Source organism: Brachyhypopomus gauderio, chromosome 2 (genome assembly GCF_052324685.1).
Source record: "Brachyhypopomus gauderio isolate BG-103 chromosome 2, BGAUD_0.2, whole genome shotgun sequence".
Lineage (NCBI taxonomy): Eukaryota > Metazoa > Chordata > Actinopteri > Gymnotiformes > Hypopomidae > Brachyhypopomus > Brachyhypopomus gauderio.
The window spans coordinates 15,980,090-16,001,329 of NC_135212.1; the positions used below are offsets into that span (position 1 = coordinate 15,980,090).

Genomic DNA, 21,240 nt, shown 5'->3' on the forward strand with positions numbered 1-21,240 from the left:
ACAACTGGTTTGTTTACAACAAAAGTAAATTTAACAATAAAACCTCTATTCTTAATTAAATAAATCAAATACCCATTCTGTTAGACATTCAGGAACTTCAAGTATTTTCTTAAATAATGTTTATATCGCCTTGAAAGTTCTAGTTTTCTTCGACTTGCACCTGACGCCATTTCGGCCTCTTCTCCATTTGTGTCATGTCACTCGCGTGCTTCGGCGCGCGTGTAAAAACACTGGCTCTGATTGGCTATCATAACGCTGCCTTAGCCAATCGCTTACTGACTTGTTAAGTTAAACAGGTGTTACACCGAGAACTGTGACCTATCGGGATCTGCTACTCCACACTATCCTGGGCAGAGGTCCGCTCGCATTACTGTTAGTATATCAATATATAGTAACGCACCGCTTTTAATGACCAGTAACGTAACGGCGTTGTAACAACAGGAAAAGTAACTAATTATATTATCCCGTTACTGACAAAATGACGACGTTACCTAATGCCGTTATTTTTAACGGCGTTATTCACAACACTGACAGTGGCAAGGAAAAACTCCCTAGTTTTTATTTTTTTGCATGAGGAAGAAACCCTGAGAGGAACCAAGACTCCGGGGGGGGACCCATCCTCCTCTGGCCAACACCGGTCACCATGACAACAACAATTTAGACAAAGAAACAAAGAAAAGGAAAATATGTAATAATGTCCATCATGGTGTAGGCTTATCTGGTCAGGCAGTAGGTTGCTGGCACAGGATGGAACGCTTGTCTCTCCTCATCTAATTTTTCCTCGAGCAGGCGGGCAACCATGTGGATAAAATAAAACAGGGAAAATTAGCTCTGTACGGGGACATATATAGGACAGATGAGATTATGAACATTTCTGGAGTGTGGCAGCAACTCCGGGATTAAGTTAAATTATTACAGCCTAGCTAAAAAAGGCAGAACCAGAAGGCAACATAGGCTTGGGGGCATTCTGAGACAATGGCATCCATCCACTGGACTGTCAACAAACTTGAGTGACCATGAGCAGTGACAGGATGACAGCACCAGTGCCCCAGTCTACCATAAAACCCTTCGTCTATGAACCCCTGGATCTGTACCTTTATCTAAGGGGGGATATTAATTATCAAACGCTAAACCAAATAGGTGGGTTTTCAACCTAGACTTAAAGATTGTGACTGTGTCAGAGTCCCGGACGCATTTTGGAAGGTTGTTCCAAAGCTGGGGGGCCTTACAAGAAAAGGCTCTTCCCCCTGCTGTTACCTTATTAATATTTGGAACTAATAAAAGACCAGCACCCTGTGATCTTAGTGGACGTGGGGGTTCATAGTAGGAAATAAGTTCCTGGAGGTATTCAGGAGCAAGCCCGTGTAGTGCTTTATATGTTAATAATAGAATTTTAAAATCAATACGGAATTTAACTGGGAGCCAATGCAGGGCTGATAGGACTGGTCTAATATGCTGAAATTTTCTAGTTCTGGTCAGAACTCTGGCTGCGGCATTTTGAACTATTTGAAGTTTATTTAGATTCCTATTTGAACATCCTGACAGTAGTGAGTTACAGTAGTCTAATCTAGAGCTAACAAAGGCGTGCACCAATTGTTCTGCATCATCCTGTGATAATGCATTTCTTAACTTGGTAATATTGCGGAGATGTAGAAAAGCTATCCTAGTAGTATTATCTATGTATTTATCAAATGATAGGTTGGAGTTGAGTATGATGCCTAGGTTTTTGGCTTTTGGTTTTTGTCTGCAAGATTAAGCATTAGATCTGGAATTTTCTGTCTTGAGGCCTTAGGGCCCAGGAAGAGAACTTCCGTTTTGTCCTCATTAAGTTGGAGGAAGTTTAGAGACATGCAGCATTTAATATCTCTTACACAGGCCTCAATTTTTCCTAAACTGAGTTTGTCATCAGGTTTGGCTGATATGTAAAGTTGGGTCTCATCTGCATAGCAGTGACAATTGACACCATGTTTGTTTATAACTATGCCCAATGGTAGCATATATAATGTAAATAATAGTGGTCCTAAAATGGAGCCTTGCGGGACCCCATATTTAACTTTTGTACGTTTGGATGGAATATTATTGAACTCTACAAACTGATGGTGATTTGTTAAGTAAGAGTAAAACCATGAAAGGGCTGTGTGTGACGGGCAGAGTGAGCGACAATAAATGGAAGCGATCACACCAAGTCTCAGGGAAATAGGATGGTTTAATATGTAAAGTGCGCAAACCAAAACCCGTGAACTGATCCGAATTAAGGATATAATAACCAGCGGTCAACTGGTACAAAGACAAGACATATATAGACGAACAAACGACCCTCAGGTGAGACGGATCGCGGGCTCCGCCCACCTGAGGGACGAACACAACACCACACCCACAGGACAAGCTGCTGCTGTAGACGGGGGGGACCAGTAGGGGGCGTGCCATACCGTGACACTGCCTGAGACTCCATCCCAGCGTTCTAACCGCTTTATGCCAGGTTCACACTACACGACTTTTCAGTCGTCAGGTTTTTGTGCCGTTCGCACTACACGACTGGTTGTGCTGTCTTTCGGTTGTTGTGGCTTTCACACTACGTGACTGATCGGCGACGCGGGCTCACGAATTACACGACTGGGGAATCGCCGACTCATCTGGCTGCCGTCCAAAAACACGAGAACACGAAAACGAAACTCACGCGAGAACCAGTAACACCACGTAGAAGAAAAAAACAATGTACATGTACTCCACATTTTCGTTATTATTATTTTTTTTTAACCGTTTAAACCAGGGGTGCTCATTACGTCGATCGCGATCGACCGGTCGATCGCGAAGGAACTGTCGGTCGATCGCGAAGGAATGTGCGTAGATCGCGTCACATAAAATAGTAGTAGATGAATCGCACATCTGCACTGACGGTTGTATTTTGATTGACATTCACGGCAGCCAATCTGCAATCCACTCAACAAATTACGTTCGCCACACCCCCCCCCCCCCCCCCCCCCCGCTCAACATATTACAGTTTCTGTCGCCGATCAGTCGGCGACTGAAAAAACCAGCCTAAAATCGTGTAGTGTGAACCGGGCATTAGCAAGATCCTATGATCAATTGTGTCAAAAGCTGCACTAAAATCAAGAAGCACTAACAGTGATACATAGCCTTGATCTGAAGCAAGGAGGAGATCATTTGTTACTTTGACTAATGCTGTTTCAGTACTGTGATGGGGCCTAAAGCCAGATTGGAACTTTTCAAATATGTGATTCCTATGCAGATATAGGCATAATTGCTGGGCAACAGCTTTTTCTATGATCGTAGATATAAATGATGTGTTTGAAATGGGTCTATAATTAGATAGCACGTTAGATAGATAGCAATTAGATAGTCAGATCAAGATTTGGTTTCTCGATCAGAGGTTTAATAACTGCTAATTTACATGATTTGGGCATGTGACCTATTGTAATGGATGAGTTAACTATAGTTAGAAGAGGTTCAGTTACAGCTGGTAATACCTCTTTTAATAACTTTGAGGGAACCGAGTCTAGTGTGCAGGTAGTACAATTTAAGGAAGAAATAATTTTCTCTAATCCTGATCATCAAGTTTTTCTCCCAGTATATAATTTAAATCAATATCAACCAAACCAAATGACATACCAGTTGCATTGCTAATAAAAGGTTTTATATTTTGTCTAATATTCTCTATTTTATTATCAAAGAAATCTATAAATACATTACTAGTGAGATTTACTGGAATCTGAGGTTCTGTGCCTGCTTGATTTTTTGTAAGTTTAGAAATAGTATTAAAAAGAAATCTAGGATTGTTTTTATTTTTCTCTATCAGTGAGGCTAAGTGTGCTGAGCGTGCCTTTGTGAGTGCCCGTTTGTACTCAATAATGCTATCCTTCCAGGCACAGTGGAATACTTCCAACTTAGTAGATCGCCATTTCCGCTCTAATTTACGTGCTATTTGTTTTAAGTTTCTAGTTTGGTCAGTGTACCATGGGGCGAGCTTTTTGGATCTAGCCTTTTTATATTTTAGTGGAGCTACGATATCTAGAGCTGATCTGCAGGTATTCTCTAAGTAGTCGGTTAGACTATCTAACTCTCCTGGAACGAGCGGGTATTTATTTTAAGATGAATCTCGAATTGGACTACACTGTAAACCCGGATTTTATATCTACTCAACTCTTTAATTTCGATGTACATAAATATTTAAGTTTTATTGCATTACTATCAAATCTAAGTATATTGTACTCATATTTGCACACACTGAACTTTACTAACAATTTTAAGTTTAATGAACTGAAAATTCAATGTTTTCAACTCATCAACTTAAATACTTTATTGTTGAACACTTTTCCGCCATTTTGTTAGCTTGCTGTTTGTCACGCCAGGCAGACACATATAGGCAAAACACAAGTCCGAGTTGCAGGTTGTTTTAACCAATCCGTCCGATTTTTTAACCTGCTGCATTTTATTCGGTAGCCTAGGCTGTTTACGAGCTGTGTTTTCTTTTAATATTAACCAAGGCCATGGTCATTTCTACCTCAGGCTAATGGTAGTATAACGATTTAGAGCTCGCGCGCAATTTGTGACGTTTTGTTTCAATTTGTGTGAATTTGTGATTTCGCGCTCAGTTGGATAGTAGTTCATCTGAGGTAGGTAGGTATTCCTTTGAGCTCAGCTTTATTTCTATATTAATCTTGAATACCGCTCAATATAGCGTTACATTATCAAAATATATGTATAATAATGTTAGGTAATTGTATTCACAGCATACCTGTCAAGTTTTGTATTTTAAAATACGGGACATTTCCCATATATGACGTCATCGCCTAATTTGCATAATTAGTTATTTGCATATAGCCGCAATCGAGGCTGTAGGAGAAACGAAAACATCTTTGGAGTGGCAAAAGTGAAGAAAAAACACCCCAAATATGTTTTGAACTACAAATGAATAAAAAAATTTAAAATTTCTAGTGGTATTTCTAGCTACAAATGGGGACATCTCCTGGGCATATTTTTGTGCCTTTAGCCCGCGTTTGTGCTTGGCAGATTGTTCGTGCTGACGGACATCGTTCCTTCCCCCATGAGAGACACTAAAATCACAACTACATATCTTACAGAATGAGTAGCTATGCCCCTTCATGCTCCTCTTTAGGAAAATAAATTCCCTGTCGCATTCGTCAAGGTACTTACACGTACGCTTAGCTTTTAGGCCTTCTCTCGTTAAATCCTGATTTGTTGTTCCACGTTTGCTCCCACTGTCGACACTAAACCCGTGAGTTTTAATTAATATATTTTTTAAAGCATTCATGTGCCGCGCCAAACAGAATTCTGTCACTAGCCTCGCGAGAACTGCTACCTGCAGTAGTCTGGGTGGCAGTTCTCGCGAGGCTAGTGACAGAATTCTGTTTGGAGCGGCACATGAATGCTTTAAAAAAATAAAAATTGAAAACTGAAAATACGGGACAAATACGGGAAAATAAAAATACGGGACGTCGCCGGGACAGAGCGGTAAAATACGGGACTGTCCCGGCCAAAACAGGACACTTGACAGGTATGATTCACAGACCTGATTAATATTACAGTTAAGAGCATTTTTATTGTCCTGGGAAAGTGGCTTGAGGTTAGCAGGCTACTAGCTTAACCGTTAATAAGCTAAACAATTTAGCAAGATTTGTCTCATCATTTTCTGTGTTGTTAACATGATTAATATTCTTTTTTTGTATTTATCCTTATTATTGCTATTAATGTTGATAGTTATCCCAGATAGCAAGGAGATATTGATACAATGTAGATTTTTGATCAGGACCATCATTTTAGTTGAGGTTGAAATTTTGACAATACTATGTTGCATCAACGGTAAAATTTCGACGAAAGTTTAAAGTTCCTAACGTCGGCAGCAATGATGTTGATTATACATTGAGATATAATTGACCGCGAGATCAATGATGCGCGAGCTCACGCCGGCAAAATTAACAGACAGCAACGGTCGTTTACGGACAGTTTTTCTCTGAGGTAAGTAAAAATGTTATCTAAATGTTCGAGTAGTTAATGTAGTGGCTATACGTTAATATTATTTATTTTGAAGCGTACATTATCTTTACATTATTGTGACAAAATTTTTTTAAAGGTTTTTATAGCTTATAAATTAGCTAGGTTATCTAGTTTTAATTATGCTGTAAACCAGGGCTATTCAATTAGCGGCCCGCGGGCCAGAACTGGCCCAGTAATGAATTTGGACTGGCCCCCCACATGTTAGTTACAGTGTACAGTACAGAAAAGTAGTTACCAAAACATATACACTATGTGTAGAACAAGGAAACAATTGTGTACAAATTATGGATGATATTACTATTGTCAGAAACATTTTGAAAGTAGATGACGACATATTTGTACTACTCCAGAGGTTTAAGAACCAGATATCGTATGTTTCCTATCCTTTTATGTCATCATATATAGGCTGCTACAAGGTATGGGAGTTGCATGGTCTTGGTTTAGCAAGGCTCATACACATAAGTGTGTCCTCTATCCTGACAACTTTGGCTTTATTGCAATACCTATAATCCACATGAAGAACTTGCTTGGTATATTTTTCAGTTTAAGTAAATATTTTGATGTGTTTTCTTTCACACTCACTTTTTTCTCCTTCCATAGTAGTTCTCAATGCTGTGGTGGATAGCATGTCTAATTGACTATTTTTTATTAAAGGTATTTTTTTTGTTGAAACCATTCAAATAACAACCTGATGAAGCAGTGGTGCATAGTTCAATTTCAAAATGGGGGTACTGAGATTTTTTCTGGAAAAATAATTATTATGGCCACCATATCCTCCCAAAGACATGTCCCAAGTACATGCTGCAGTTAAAAAATGACTTGAACCTAGTGAGGGATGGGTCACATACGAGCCTGTGAGGTAAGTCGTGGTAAGTGTGAATCATATTTCCAGCCTTTTTCACATACTAATCAATTGACCACAAACCAGAGTCTCTGCTATGTCCTGTCATGGCAATCTGGCTCAAACATGTTTGAGGAGTTTCACTTATTTCACTTTGTACAAATATCTATAGTTTTAGTCAGTCTATGTAAAAATATAGAAACAGAGTTCTTAATGACATTCTTTTTTTTTTTTTGCAGAAACATATGAAGATGCAGAAAAAAGCCTGAGAAGATATCTGCAAGAGAACTGTAATACTACTGATATGCAGTCAGACGAGGAGATAGAACAGCATCAAAAACGAAAGTCTTGGTAACACTTGTCAGTTTGTCAATTTCCATTGTCATCTTTTTTTCTAATGGCAGTTTATGCTATTTCTTTGTTTTTAGACCTAATCCAATATATAATTATGAATATAATTCAGACGTTGAGAGCTTTGATGATAAAAAAAAGGAAATTCCCCCAGGAACCTCAGATCTTTTTTTCAGGCAAGTCTTATGCAGGAAGAAAAAGTATTGGGATCGAAAAATGGTACAGTGATCAAAATGCACTGCACATTTGCTTCCTTAAGCTGGTACTTAACATATCAATAAATGTGTTTTGTTTCATACAAGACCATTTTTTATAGGTCCTAGTAAATCTCCCAAGAAGTATTCAATAGATCAGTCTACTGCTCAGTCTCCTGAGGTGCAAGTCAATTACGAACAGTTGCTTTACTATTGAAAAATGTGTTCTATAAATGTTTTCATTTAATAATGACCACTTTTTAGTTATATATTTTACCACTCTTCAGTTTACAGTCCTCTTACCAGAATTATTGATAATTGAAAACATTTATAGCAGCCAAGAATGACCACCATTTATTTATTTAGGTCAAACCGGTCCTATCAGGCTTCATTCTACGGCCCAATCATGCACCAGCTTCCAGTCCTCTACCCAGCTGTGCACCAGCTTCCAGTCCTCTACCCAGCCGTGCACCAGCTTCCAGTCCTCTACCCAGCCGTGCACCAGCTTCCAGTCCTCTACCCAGCTGTGCACCAGCTTCCAGTCCTCTACCCAGCCGTGCACCAGCTTCCAGTCCTCTACCCAGCCGTGCACCAGCTTCCAGTCCTCTACCCAGCCGTGCACCAGCTTCCAGTCCTCTGCCCAGCCATGTCGCTTTGTTGTTATTGGTGGCACATCAGTAGAAGTGTGAGTGCGGAGGATGCTCTCATGTGCTCTGACTAATGAGCTCTCTTCTAAATTGAACTGGGCTGGGAAAAAAGCCAAGCACCCAGGCAAACAAAAATATGCATTTAAAGACACTGTGCTGAAGGCATGCATGTTTGGTAAGTTGTTTTGCAATGTTGAATATTAAAATATTGTTGATTTTTATATGTGGATGTTGATAGATTCTTGGCTGGAATTAATTGAATTAGTATTCATTCATTTTCTAGAATTCTCAGCCCATATTTCTGATGCAACAAACTTTGTTAAATGTATTTGAAATTCTTAAAGAATTAAAAGTTTAAGTTGGGGAAGAAAGCACATCAGAATATGTATTCGCAGTGGCTGTTCAGAAATGGCTGCGCTGTACACCAGATCGTGTTGGTGGAAAAGGTTGTCAGCGAGTGCTGCACCTACAGATTTACAACAGTAATATAAATCAATCTTATTACATAATATGAAACACATTTTATGGGCCATTTTCACACTTTCTATATCAGTTTACATGATTTTCCGGCTGACGACGTGCAAAAAAGTAAATGGGTTTGTGCAATTAGGAGAGATGAAGGGGAAAACTTTGTGATACGGAGCATCTTTGTGTGTAGCCAGCATTTCACTGCTGCAGACTACATAGTAGGAAGCTCGCGACTTAAGGCCCATTCACACCCTACGGTAATTACGGATACGGACCCTTTCGTCCGGTTCCGGAGGTCGTTTCATCCGTCAGTGGGTCCGTTGCCAGAGCGCTTACGAATCCGTAGTAACGGAGCAATATAAACCAGAAATCAGGGGGCAGTAGAGAGTCAGAAGCATCGGAAGTACACCAATTCGGGAAAATCAATGAAGAAGAGTACTGGACTTTAAAAAATGACGCTCGAGTTAGAAGAGAAACTTTGCGAGTTGGTTAGAGGCTACATTCTGCTACGGTGCCAGGTCATCGCGATAAACAGCGATGCAAAAACAGCTGGGAGGAGATTGCTGGTGCGCCGGTGCCGGAAATTTGACTATACTGCCCTCTAGAGGATGTATTTAAAAAAATCATAACAACGTTGGAACCGGAAAGAGGTATAGTGGCCCCCTACGGAGGCTACGTTTGGTACGGACGGACGAAATTCGTCCGTGTCCGGAGGTATAAAGCAGTTCTAAAAGTTGGTGCTGTTCCCAGCTGGTTTCAGTGGAACAGTTGCTGTCCGCGTTTGAAAGAGCAAGCTCTCGGCTGGGAGTACACGTTCGCCCACCAGAGTCGGAGGTTGTGGAAGATTTGAGCATTTGCGGTAGCATCTAGCCCTGATCCGCTAGCAACTAGCCCTGGCCCGCTAGCAACCAGCCCTGGCCCGCTAGAACATAGCGAACAACGGCTAGATTCGGCTCTTTAATGACTTTTTACCGCCCCCCCCAACTAATGTTGACACTTCAACGTTGAGTTAACATCTAATCAATATCTCCTTGCTATCTACTTACATTAAGTACATTTTACAGGAATTGTTGGCTATTCAAAATTCAAACGGGGCCTTTTGAGCGTTATTTTCCGTTTTAAAAAATCTTATTTTTTCTCGAATTGAATATTCAAATCTGATGTCCTTGATGCAGTAAATAGTGTAGTTAATTCCCCTAGCAATCAGGAAATAATTTATGTTGAATGTAGAATTTAATAATGCTGAATCAAATAAGCATACAGTGTGGTTAAACTAACTTTTCTACTAAATGGGGAAAAAAATTGTTTCTTTGTTTAATTACAGTGTGTTTCCAGTCAGAAGGAGATATGGTCTGGAGGCGCAAGTATTGTCTTTTTAACTGTGAAAAGAGAGCACAGTTATTTAAGCATTATAGATTAAAACATGGAAGTTATGCAAGATCAGAGCCATTCCCGTGTTTATACCAGGAATGTGTTTGTACATTTAAATCATTCAATGCACTTAAAGTACATCTGTCTAACCTTCACACCAAAACTCTGGATAACCAGCCAAGTGTAGATGCACCAGTTAGGTTTTGCTGTTTATCTTGTGAGTTTGCTGAGACTTGTTTCGAGACTGACTACTTCACTCACCTGCATACAGTGCACTTTAAAGTAAACCATAAAGTGAAGTGCCCTTTTAAAGAATGTAACTTTGAGAGCAGTGTCTACTCCACTTTCAAAGCACACAAAAGCAAAGTGCACAAGGACCAGAATTGGAAGTGTTTTAAATCAGAAATTACTGGTTGTGATCATGTTGGCCATGGCAGTGATGCAATACAGGAGAACATGTCACATGTTGATGATATAGAGGATTTAGAGGAAGCAAGTGATGAACCCAATGAGCATGGCCTTTGTGATTTAGGAAGACAACTGGAGCACAACGTGGCATCTCTTCTGTTAAAGATGCCAACAATTTTGCATATACCTGAATGTTCTGTTCAAGAGGTAATAGAACAGCTTTATCAAATAAATGAGCTGTCACAGCCACTTTTGCAAAGCAGAGTGAGGGTGGTGTTACAGAAGTATTATACAGACATACATGAGACAGTAGTGAAAGAAGTTATAAGTGCTGTGTCAGAAAGTAGCATGATGGCATTTTGTCCCAAAGATGTTCTCTTGGGAACATCTAAAAGAAGAGCAGCCTATGTACGCAGAGAGTTTCCACTGGTAAGCCCCAAAGAATATGTTGTGGGGAAAGGCTGTAAACCACTTGCATATGTTCCCATTATTCAGATGCTCCAAACAATGCTTAACAAACGTGACATCCTGGACAAAGCTATGTCAAAAAGATTCTGTATCCCACAAGAATACAGGTCATATGTAGATGGACTGAACTTTAAGGAAAACTCTCTTTTTGCAGAGAACAATTTCACAATTGCTCTTGGACTCTACATTGATGACTTTGAAGTTGCCAATCCTCTTGGAACATCAAAGCTGAAACATAAAATGTGTGCAGTATATTGGGTCATTGCCAACATACCTGCAAAATATAGATCAACCCTCAACTTAATCCAGCTTGCCCTACTATGCAATACCTCCACTGTCAAAGAGTGTGGTTATGCAAAAGCGCTTCAGCCACTTCTCTATGATCTCTCTATGATCTTAAGCAAAATGGTGTTTTTCTCGAGCAGCTAGGTGCAAGTGTGAAAGGCACAGTCCTGTATGTTGCTGCTGATAATCTTGGGGCCCACTCACTTGCAGGATTTTTGGAGGGCTTCACAGCTAACAAATTCTGCAGATTCTGCCTGGCAAGCCGGAGTGAGATCCAAGAACAAGACGTACATACTGGTCTCTTTCAACTCCGAGACAGATTCTCTCATGACAGACAAGTACAGGAAGTAAGTGCAGATCCAGAACTTATTCAGACATATGGTGTTAAAAGAGCATGTCCTTTAACTGAAAACCTTGAACACTTCCATGTTGTTACTGGTTACCCTCCTGATATTCTGCATGATATTTTGGAAGGTATTGTTCCAGTGGAGCTATCTCTGTGTCTGACAGACTTAATAGCAAAGGGGTATTTTATTCTAGATATGCTAAATCAGACAATCAGGTGTTTTATCTTCACCTTTACTGACAAAACGGACAGACCTCAGATTATTGGGAAAGGATTTTCCAAAAAAAAAGACAATTGGTGGAAATGCGCACGAGAACTGGTGTCTCATAAGACTCCTTCCACTTCTTATTGGCCACTGTGTCCCAGAAGGTGACAACACATGGGATATTGTCATGCTTCTTAAAGACATTGTTGAGCTAGCTGTGGTACCAAAACATACTGAGGAGACCTTGCATTGCTTGGAATGTAAGATAACAGAACACAGAGAATTGCTGCAATCAACATTTCCAGATTTTCATTTAAAGCCAAAGCATCACTATTTAGAACATTACCCTCAACTTGTAAGAAGATTTGGCCCGCTGTCTGAGGTGTGGACAATGCGCTTTGAGGGGAAGCATAAGTTTTTTAAGAAGGCGATTCGAGATGCTCAGAATTTCAAAAATGTCGCAATGACACTTGCTACCAAACACCAGAAAGCACTTAGTTACCATCTTGACTGTAGCTAATTTTTCAGGCCATCAGTTGAGGTAACAAAGGCTGTACCAGCCTTGCTCACTCAGTGGGGAACCGTCAGGGCCCTCTACGCCCTCTCAGAGGGCCTAAAATATTCTTAAAGCATTATATATATAATTATCCAATTTTATTTTATCTACTTACAGTTTGACATTCGACATCTAAACAATTACAAAAATATAAGCAAATAAAATATTCACCCGTGTCTATTCAATCTGTGTTGGAAGGTGAGGGGTTGAGTGGAAGCCTGTGAGCCTGTGTCTCCCCCTATCAGGACTGTGATGCCCGCTGTTCGTTTACAGAGGGCCTGGCAGTTATAATTCAGCGCAATACCAGTTTCAAATGACAGCAAAATTGACCAATCATATCTTCTCTCTTAGTGGGCGGGCTTAACTGTATGATAATTTCCGCCCACTGTGGCGACGCTAGCTGTCGTTAGCACCATCGCTAGCTAGTTTCGATTCATCCCTTTGACGTCCTCGTGCGCGTTGTTTACATATTCCGCTTCCGAGAACCACGGAGCTGTGAACCTTATTTTGTTTGGAAACTTATTTTGCTTAAGATGTTATCTAGTACAGATATTATTGTTTATTGCGTTTTTAAAGCTGTACTGTCGTCTCAGTTTTTCTTTATTTAGTTTATTAAGAAAGGAAAAAAAAAATTTCGGGGGGGAGGGGGGGGGGGTAGCGGGCCCAGGTTTAAAGGTCACGGTTCGCTACTGTGCTCACTTCTTTGCCTTTGAATATTCAGAGCTTAATCTCTCAAAACATTACAAATGTAGGGTCAGTTCTTGTTGGATCATCTGTCTGTGTAGACCAGGGGTCACCAACGTGGTGCCCGCGGGCACCATGTCGCCCGCGAGGACGTTATGAGTCGCCCGCGGGCTTGTTTTAAAAACAGCTCACTATATTGCCATGCACCAAAGCGCTGCATCGTTTATGTTTTTGCTGCTATTAGCGATTGTCCGCGGTTGCTAGCGGTGTTCCCGCTTAGCAATTGACACGCGCACATGAACCCAATAACCCCCCCCCGCTCAACAACTTTCTTTCTGGTAGCCCTCCGCAATAATTGGTATCCAAGAAGTAGCTCCCAACTTCAAAAAGGTTGGTGACCCCTGGTGTAGACGGAGTAAAGTATCATCGAGGCATGATAATCTCTACTGGCTCCTCTTCATGTCTTCCTGGATTTGCCCAGATAGAAAAAATTCTTGTTGCAAACTCAGAAATTCTGTTTGTCTGCCAAAAAATGACAGCGTGGTACTGTGAGCACTTGAGATCTTGCCAACTACACTACAGTGACAAGCATTCTATGTGTGTGGTAAAGTTGATAGAGCTGAATGATGTCCTCCCATTGTCAGCATACTGGGTACAAGGAGAACTTACAGTAACACTGAAACGATACATCATTTGCTAATCACCTTTGTGTATATATATTCTAGATGGCTGTGCAACATGCATTAACTATGAGGGTTATTCACTGTGAGGGAGATATAAGAAAGATGACAATGCCAACACGACCTGAAACACTGGAAGATTTGATCGACTGGCTCAAAGGCACTCTACAAATAAACTACAGCTTCACCTTACAGTACCAAGACCCAACGAACTATGTAACCTTACAGAAATATCTGCACTTCCAGAAAAGCCAAGCATCAAAATTGTTCCTATTATTGATCTTGTACAAATAACTGCAGCAACTGAATCATTTAGTGACACAAGCAGCCATGTAGACAGCAATATCCCATCTGTGTCCTCTCTGGATAGAAGTCATCATTGGCCAGAGTTGTTTGACATCCCCAAATTTTCTGTTGATGTGGAGTACAGACTTCGACAGGGTAACTTGGCAAATCTTAAGGACGGAACCTCTCTTAAAATGACAAAAGAACTGAAGCATGATGTCTTGGAGAAACTGGCTGCAACAATTTATGCTTTCAAAGCATACCCAGAAAAACAGGATTATGAGACTGTTGCAAAAGCCTTGGTACAAGCACATCCATGTCTCACAGAATCAGGATCAACCTCAGGCTGGGATGGCTGTAAGAACAGCCTGAAATTTAAAATGGGGAATTATAGGACCAAAATGCGCCATCTGGGACGGCTTGATGTCTCCGTCAACACTGGTAAGCGTGGAAAGCAAACCTTAAGTGGTGACCTTCCCAAGAATTCACCTCAAGAAACCAAGGAAGGGGGAAATAAATTTCTTACCTGAATATCCAGAGGGGATGGATGACCATAGCCTGGAAGAGGCTTGTCAGATTCTGCACCAGGAAATTATGAAGACAAAGCCAAATGCATCCCTTGTTAGGAAAGAAATGGATGTGACATTTGCTCTTCGGAGAAAAGAAATTATCAGAGACAAGCCTGCCATCAGCCAAGTGGTACATCGCTGGCCAGCACTTTTCACAGAAAGTCAGGTTTGTATGACTGTTTATGTATTTAATTACTATTAAAACAAATGATTATAATTTTTTTGTGTTCTAAACATGCTGTATTGTATTGTGAGTAATTTTTGGAGTTCATGTTCAGTTTCAGTTAATTTTTTATGGCTTTGTGTTTGTTAATATTGTGCAACACATCATTTAATGGGTCATAGATTGGACACATTTAACCCTATTTATGCATAGTTTGCTTTGTTTTATTTTCCAGGTATATTGCGAGTTCACCAGAGTAGTAGGGAAAAATCTGAGAGAACAGTTCTTCAATACACTTGATGATTTCTCACCAAGGCTGATGGACCTCTTCAGGAAAAAAAAAGGACTTGCAGGTCAGCTTTTGGCTGACCTTTTACGAAAGACAAAGGTGAGTGATATAATATATTCCTGTTTTTCCCAATTTAATCTTTTGTTACTTTTTTCTCATTTCATATTTTCTCTATATTCTGTTTTAATATATTCTCCTGATATTTCCCATTATCTTTCTCCTGGTGTGAGGGTTGATACATGACACAAGTGCAGATGAAACTAAGCTTTAATGCAAAGACTCGTAACAGGCACAATCCAAAACATAATCCAAAAGATAAAGTCAAGGCGATCCGGGGAAAAATACACTAGAAATACAAATCATACACTAGAAAATACTAATAAATGCTTGTTATGCTTACTACAAAAATGATTCGACAATATTTCGCAAAGATCTAATTGCAAGTAGGGGTTTAAGAATAGACCTCAATGAGACACAGGTGAAAACTAATAATGAGGATATGAACGATGAAGCTGTCGCAGGGAATTCTGGGTAGTGTGGTCCTCCTGGGTATGTGACATGACACCTGGACTATAAATCATCAATAAATGCTCAGAAATATTTTTACAGTTTGCTGTATTCCACACTTTGCAGACCACCGAGCCGACAGATATAAGGAGTCTTTGTCTTCAGGGGCTACCAGTCATCTTGGGGGATGATCCATCTACATTCTTCAAGACATCCTCTGTAAGTAATTGAACTTATTGCAAATGTTTATTGTTTAAATGTTGTTTTTTGTTGTTTACTTTTTTTTACTTAATTTTCTATTTTGTAGCAAAAACAACTGTTTTTAGTTGATTTCCCTCAGTTATTTATATTCACTTCAAAATTTAAAATAACTTGAATGGAAGAGTGAAAACATGCTTGCACAGATTTGTTATATATCAAACTATGTACACTTATTTCAACATGTGTAATTAAAAACTTTACACATTTAAGCTAAAAGGGGGTATTTATTGTTATATTTGTTTATTCTTGCTGCTGTTGCTCATTAACTAGTATTGTTTCTAATTGTACATTTTATTCTGTTAGGATGTAAACGACAGTCATATAGTGAAACATCCGTGGGAATCCTCTGTGTCAATCAGCAAGATCCTCATCTAAGTTCATGTAAAGTGAGCATCATATTGGAAGGCATTGACGTGATGGACAACTTGGCCAATCTACCCCAGGCCGTCTGTCTTCTATTTGGCCTCATCTATGCCCTTCATCTGGACTACCCTAAGAGCATGAAAAACACTTTCTGCTTCATGCAGCAAGTAATGCTCAACCTTGGTAGTCGTGAACTGCCACCCAAACTTCAGACTTTAAAAAATCAGCTTGTGTGAAACTGATTTCAAGAAGGTGTAACGTCTGCTCCGCCCCAACCTATGTGAGATCTTCATGTTTCCCTTAGTTTTGTCTTTTAGTTGAATCTTTAGTAGTGTTCTCCTGTCACGCCCCTTGATACCGCCCATTATTAGTCTTGATCAGCTGTTTACGTTTAATTCCTTGATGTGTTTGGTTTATATTCCCGTGTGCCCAGTCCTTCCTGGTGAGTCAATTTGGAGTTTGCTGTTGCTAGTGTTTGTATGTTCTGTTCCCCGTGTTTTGATATCGGATCTGCCCTTGGTGTTTAACTTTGATCGTTGTGTGTTCAGCGTTTGGTTTAAATTATCAGGTTTGTTTTCGAGTCGCTTCATAGATCGTCCTATGTTTGGTTTTATGCTCTTTATATTGAGTCTGCTCGTTATTGTCCCCTGATTGTTCGTTAGTAAGGTTAGTTTCTTTCGCCTGGTCTGTTTGGCGTTATTCCGGTTTATTGTATTTTTCCATTTTGAGTGTGTTTGTTTACTGTTTGTGCGATAACCCGTTCGTCTTTTGTGTATTCTCTGTTGTGTCTGAGAGGTGTTATCTAAGTAGTCTGTGTACTAGTATACACTCTAAGAGTTTTACTGTTGCATTCGCAGTGTTTCGTTGTCTGGAAGCTCCGAGTGTTTATGTAAATGTAATGCCTCGCCGTTCAAGAGCGATTCGAGCCGATCTGGTTAGGAGACGGGAGGAAACTCCTACTCCTACCAATAAATCTGACTCTCAGCATCATTTGTGTCCTTCAACTAGTTCTTATGTTACAGAAGGTTTGGTTCCACCTACCAAATTCTGTGTTTTTGTTTTTGCTCCTGTGTGCTATTTATAACATGTGTGAGCATGTTCTCTTTTACTTACAAGTCAGAATGTTTGCAGCAGAGAAGTCATTTTCATTATTATTATTTTTTAGTACATTGTCTAAGTAGTGGTAAATGTAAATTACTGTATAAGTAATTTCAAGTAAATACTACTGAACAGAAGAGTATTTTGTCACTTTCACTATTTGTAATCAAAGAAAAGAAAATATAAATCAATATTTTATTTCTTGAACTCAAGATACTAAGTAGAATTAATGGGTAAAGCGATTAGGATAATACTACAGAAGAGTTAAATCATTGTACCCTTGATGCAAAACAACTTTATATTTTAAGTAATACTGACTTACATTTTCATTGCACATTACTTAAATTTTTTAGTAAACTCAACTTATTCCTTTAGGCAAAACAACTTTATATTTTAAGTAATACTGACTTACATTTTCATTGTACATTACTTAAATTTTTAAGGCAACCGGTTTACTAATATTTTTAAGTAAACTCAACTTATCCGGGCTTACAGTGTAAATAGTGATCAGAGATTGCTATGGTTTGCGGAAGTATATTTATATTATCTACGTCGATACCCAGCGTTAAGATTAAATCTAGGGTATGATTTCGATAATGTGTCGGTCCTACTACATTTTGTATTATGCCGACAGAGTTCAATATAGAAGTAAAAGCCCTTGTCAGTGGATCCTCCACATTATCAAAATGTATGTTAAAGTCTCCTACCATTATTATTTTGTCACTACATACTGCTAAATTTGCTGCAAAATCTGTGAAATCATTTAAGAAATCTGAATAAGGCCCTGGTGGTCTGTATACATTTGTTAAGGAAAATGCACTTTTATTTACGGATGGACTAATTACATTAATAGACAGCATCTCAAATGAATTTGAGATATCTAGTTATTTCTGATGAATTTCTAAACAATCTCGATAGATTATGCTCTTAGTTTGTGCTCTTGTTATTAATGCTCTTTGGTCTTTGTTCAGTGTTCTACGCTTCCTGGTCTGTGAGTTCTACTCATTTCGTTGCTTAGTCGGGGAAAAGTAACAGGTCTTTTCAGCTGTCCTGGTATGACAAAGTGAGCTAGCTGACTGGAAGTGCAGTAAAAAAATAAAATGTACTTTTGGCCATGCCTCTTGATGAAACCATCTCAGGGATGTGTTGTCTGGTCAAAAATGGGTTTTGGGGATCTGTCCAACTTTGACAGGGCATAGAAAAGGCATGAAAAAAGCAATAACGTGAATGCATGTGCAAGGTTAAGTTGCCTGGGGAGAGTCAGGCATGCAATCAATGAAGGTGCTCGCAATCAAATGGCAAAACATAAGGAAACAGTTAAACGAAACAGAATTTTCCTAAACTGCCTTACTGATGTGACTTCTTTGCTTGGCCGTCAGGACCAGCATCCGCCACTGAGTTGTACATATAGGAAAATGATAATTCAGGGCTCAAAGTGAAGTAGACAGTTGGGCCAACATATTGATTCACCTCCAGGCTTATATTTCCACAATTTTGGTTGTATTTGAGAGCCTCTAATACAGAAGAAAACAAACAACAAAAAAAGCAGTTTTGACTTTGGGGATGTACAGTGTTTATAGTTACACTGGTGATGTAAAAACGTTCTGTTATAACATCTCTGATTCAATAGGGTCTTGTCTGACAAAATAAAAATCGGAGTGTCTATTTGCACTTGGTACTTGGTAGAAGTAGCATTTGCCACACAGCGAGGCTATTTTCTATGGGAGGTAAATCCTGTCAATAATAAAACTGAAAGGAAAACACTAAAATGAAAATGAAAATGCCATTTTGCCATTTCTTTTTCCATACATGTGAGAAAATATTATGACAAAATTAAAAATAAAATGAAATCACTTAATTTGAAATTTAATGTTTCACTCGAGCACGGGTCATATGTGACAAAAATTAAATTAAATTTAAAAAAGGAGGATTGGCTGATTTTCTTTTTCATTTTCCACTTTTCATTTTCCACTTTTCTTTTTCGTTTTCAACTTCACCAGCATGCAAATACATGTAAATTAACAGTAGGCGGGGCTACAACTACAGAACCTCCCGTGAAATCCAGAGAGGGCAGCACACAGCAACATGGCTGACGTTTTACTAGAAACGGCAAATGAGATTATGAGGTTGGCAAATTCCCAGGACGGAGATTATATATATTATATATATATATATATATATATATATATATATATATATAATATATTATTTATACAAGATATATAATATATTGCTTAGATGTGAAGTAATCTTAGACAGGCTTGGCGATATCCAAGCTTTCACCAACATGCAAGGTTAATACTGTGTTATGTCGGAATATATGTGAAGTGGTAGAACGGTTAAGGTCTGGATCGGGGACCATGGAAAACCGCCCAGTGCAAGGTCGGTCTAGGTTGGACGTTGCCGAAGAGACGATGCTGAAGTTGGTTACTTATTCTCAGTTTGATATTTGTTTGGTTACTTATTCGCAGCTCCTTATTCGGCAGCTGAAGTTGGTTCCTTATTCAAAAAGGATGTGTTCATGATGCGTGTTTGCTGCGCACTTTGTTTAAAAGAGATAGATTTTAGATAAATAGGAGCATACGTTAAGAGGATATTGTTTCCCATAGTGATTTTGTGAATGTAGAAAAATATATTAAAATATAATGAAAGCATTCCTTTTGTAAAATGGTTTCTATTTCAAGTCATTACAATTGTATGCAATTTGTACATGATGATTGAATTCGTCAGCATTTCTAACGTAAGGAAACATTCTTAGTTTTAAAAACTAAAAACACAAAAATGCTGTTCTAGAACACAAATCAATCAGAAGAAGAAATACCAGCACACAACATGGCATATTGAGCAGTGGGCATATAGGTGAACAGATTTAAAGGGGCAGTTTCAGAGGCTTATTGAAGGCCTTATTGATGGTGGACCAGAGAAATAACAAATGAATCATAAAGAACAGGTCGCTTCCTAAGAGAGGAACCTGATTTTAGCCTGACCCAACATAATTTTATACCTCAAATCTAACTGGAAACATGGCATATTGAGTAGTTAAGCGCACAGGTGAAATGGTTCAGAGGGGCAAATTCAGAGGCTTGCTGCATGCCTATACGGTGTCGGGCCAGACAAATAACACATGCATCATACATACCACGTTACTATCTGTAAGAGAAACCTGATTTTGGCCTGGCTCTACATCATTTTAGCCTTCAAATCTAACTGGAAACATGACACATGCAGTTGTGCGCACAGGTGAAATGTTCTTCCTGTATAACTTTAGGGTGCCGGGCCAGGCAAATAACATATGCATCATACATAACAGGTTCCTATGTGTAAGAGAAACCTGGTTTGAGCCTGGGCCGACATCACTGTAGCCCTCAGATCTAACTGGCAATATGGCATATTGTATATTGTTGCGCCCAGGTTACATGATTCAGGAGGTGAAATTGAGAGGCTTGCTGTATGATGTCGGGCCAGGCAAAACTCATATGAATCATACATAACAGGTGCCTGTCTGTACGACAAACCTGATTTTAGCCTGGCCCAAAAGATCTAAATGGCAATATGTAAGTGCACACTGATGGCAGGCCAGATAAACCTGTATTGTGCAATTTGCATGAAAGTTCCAGTGATTTTTGTATCAAAAGTTTAATAATTTATTATATATATATATATATATATATATATATATATATATATATATATATATATATATTAGTGGTGGGCCGTTAACGGTGTTAACGGCGTTCGTTAATTTGATACTCTTATCGGGCGATATAAAAATTATCGCCGTTAATTTATTCTTAAAGTTGGGTTGGGAACTGGGTCAAAATGGGTAAACAAACTATGATGACTTTCAACTTGATAGTTTAGCTCGGCTGTATTCCTAACCAAATTGCACAGTAGGGGCGAGAACGAGTTTTCAAACCTGTGAATTACAAATCGTACGTGTGCTTACATGGATGCCGCCACGAAGTCGCCCGGTTTGCTTCATGGAAAATTCATTTTTAGGAACGTAAAGTGTTACCGGAGCGGAGCTCGGAGCGGTCGTTTTCTGCATGGTCCTAGCGCTAGATTCGTCGCTATTTAAATATTTCTTTTTAACAGTTAAAACTGCAGAGGACCAAAACCGGCTTTTGAAAAAGTCCCCCCCAAATTACGTCCGTGAGGTTAAATG

General features: G+C 39.3%; 2 long non-coding RNA genes across 3 annotated transcripts; both read left to right on the plus strand.

The window, feature by feature from the left end:
* Positions 1-8,015: 8,015 nt before the first annotated feature.
* Positions 8,016-14,223, plus strand: LOC143508790 (uncharacterized). 2 transcript variants are annotated; one of them, XR_013129469.1, is made up of 3 exons: positions 8,016-8,244; positions 11,280-11,416; positions 13,911-14,223. It is a non-coding gene; the product is annotated as an uncharacterized LOC143508790 (long non-coding RNA). The 2 variants fall into 2 exon arrangements; XR_013129470.1 differs by having other exon boundaries at positions 13,971-14,223.
* Positions 14,224-14,263: 40 nt separating this feature from the next.
* On the plus strand, positions 14,264-15,573 carry LOC143508791 (uncharacterized). Its single transcript, XR_013129471.1, has 3 exons — positions 14,264-14,560; positions 14,793-14,945; positions 15,480-15,573. It is a non-coding gene; the product is annotated as an uncharacterized LOC143508791 (long non-coding RNA).
* The last annotated feature ends 5,667 nt before the right edge of the window (positions 15,574-21,240 follow it).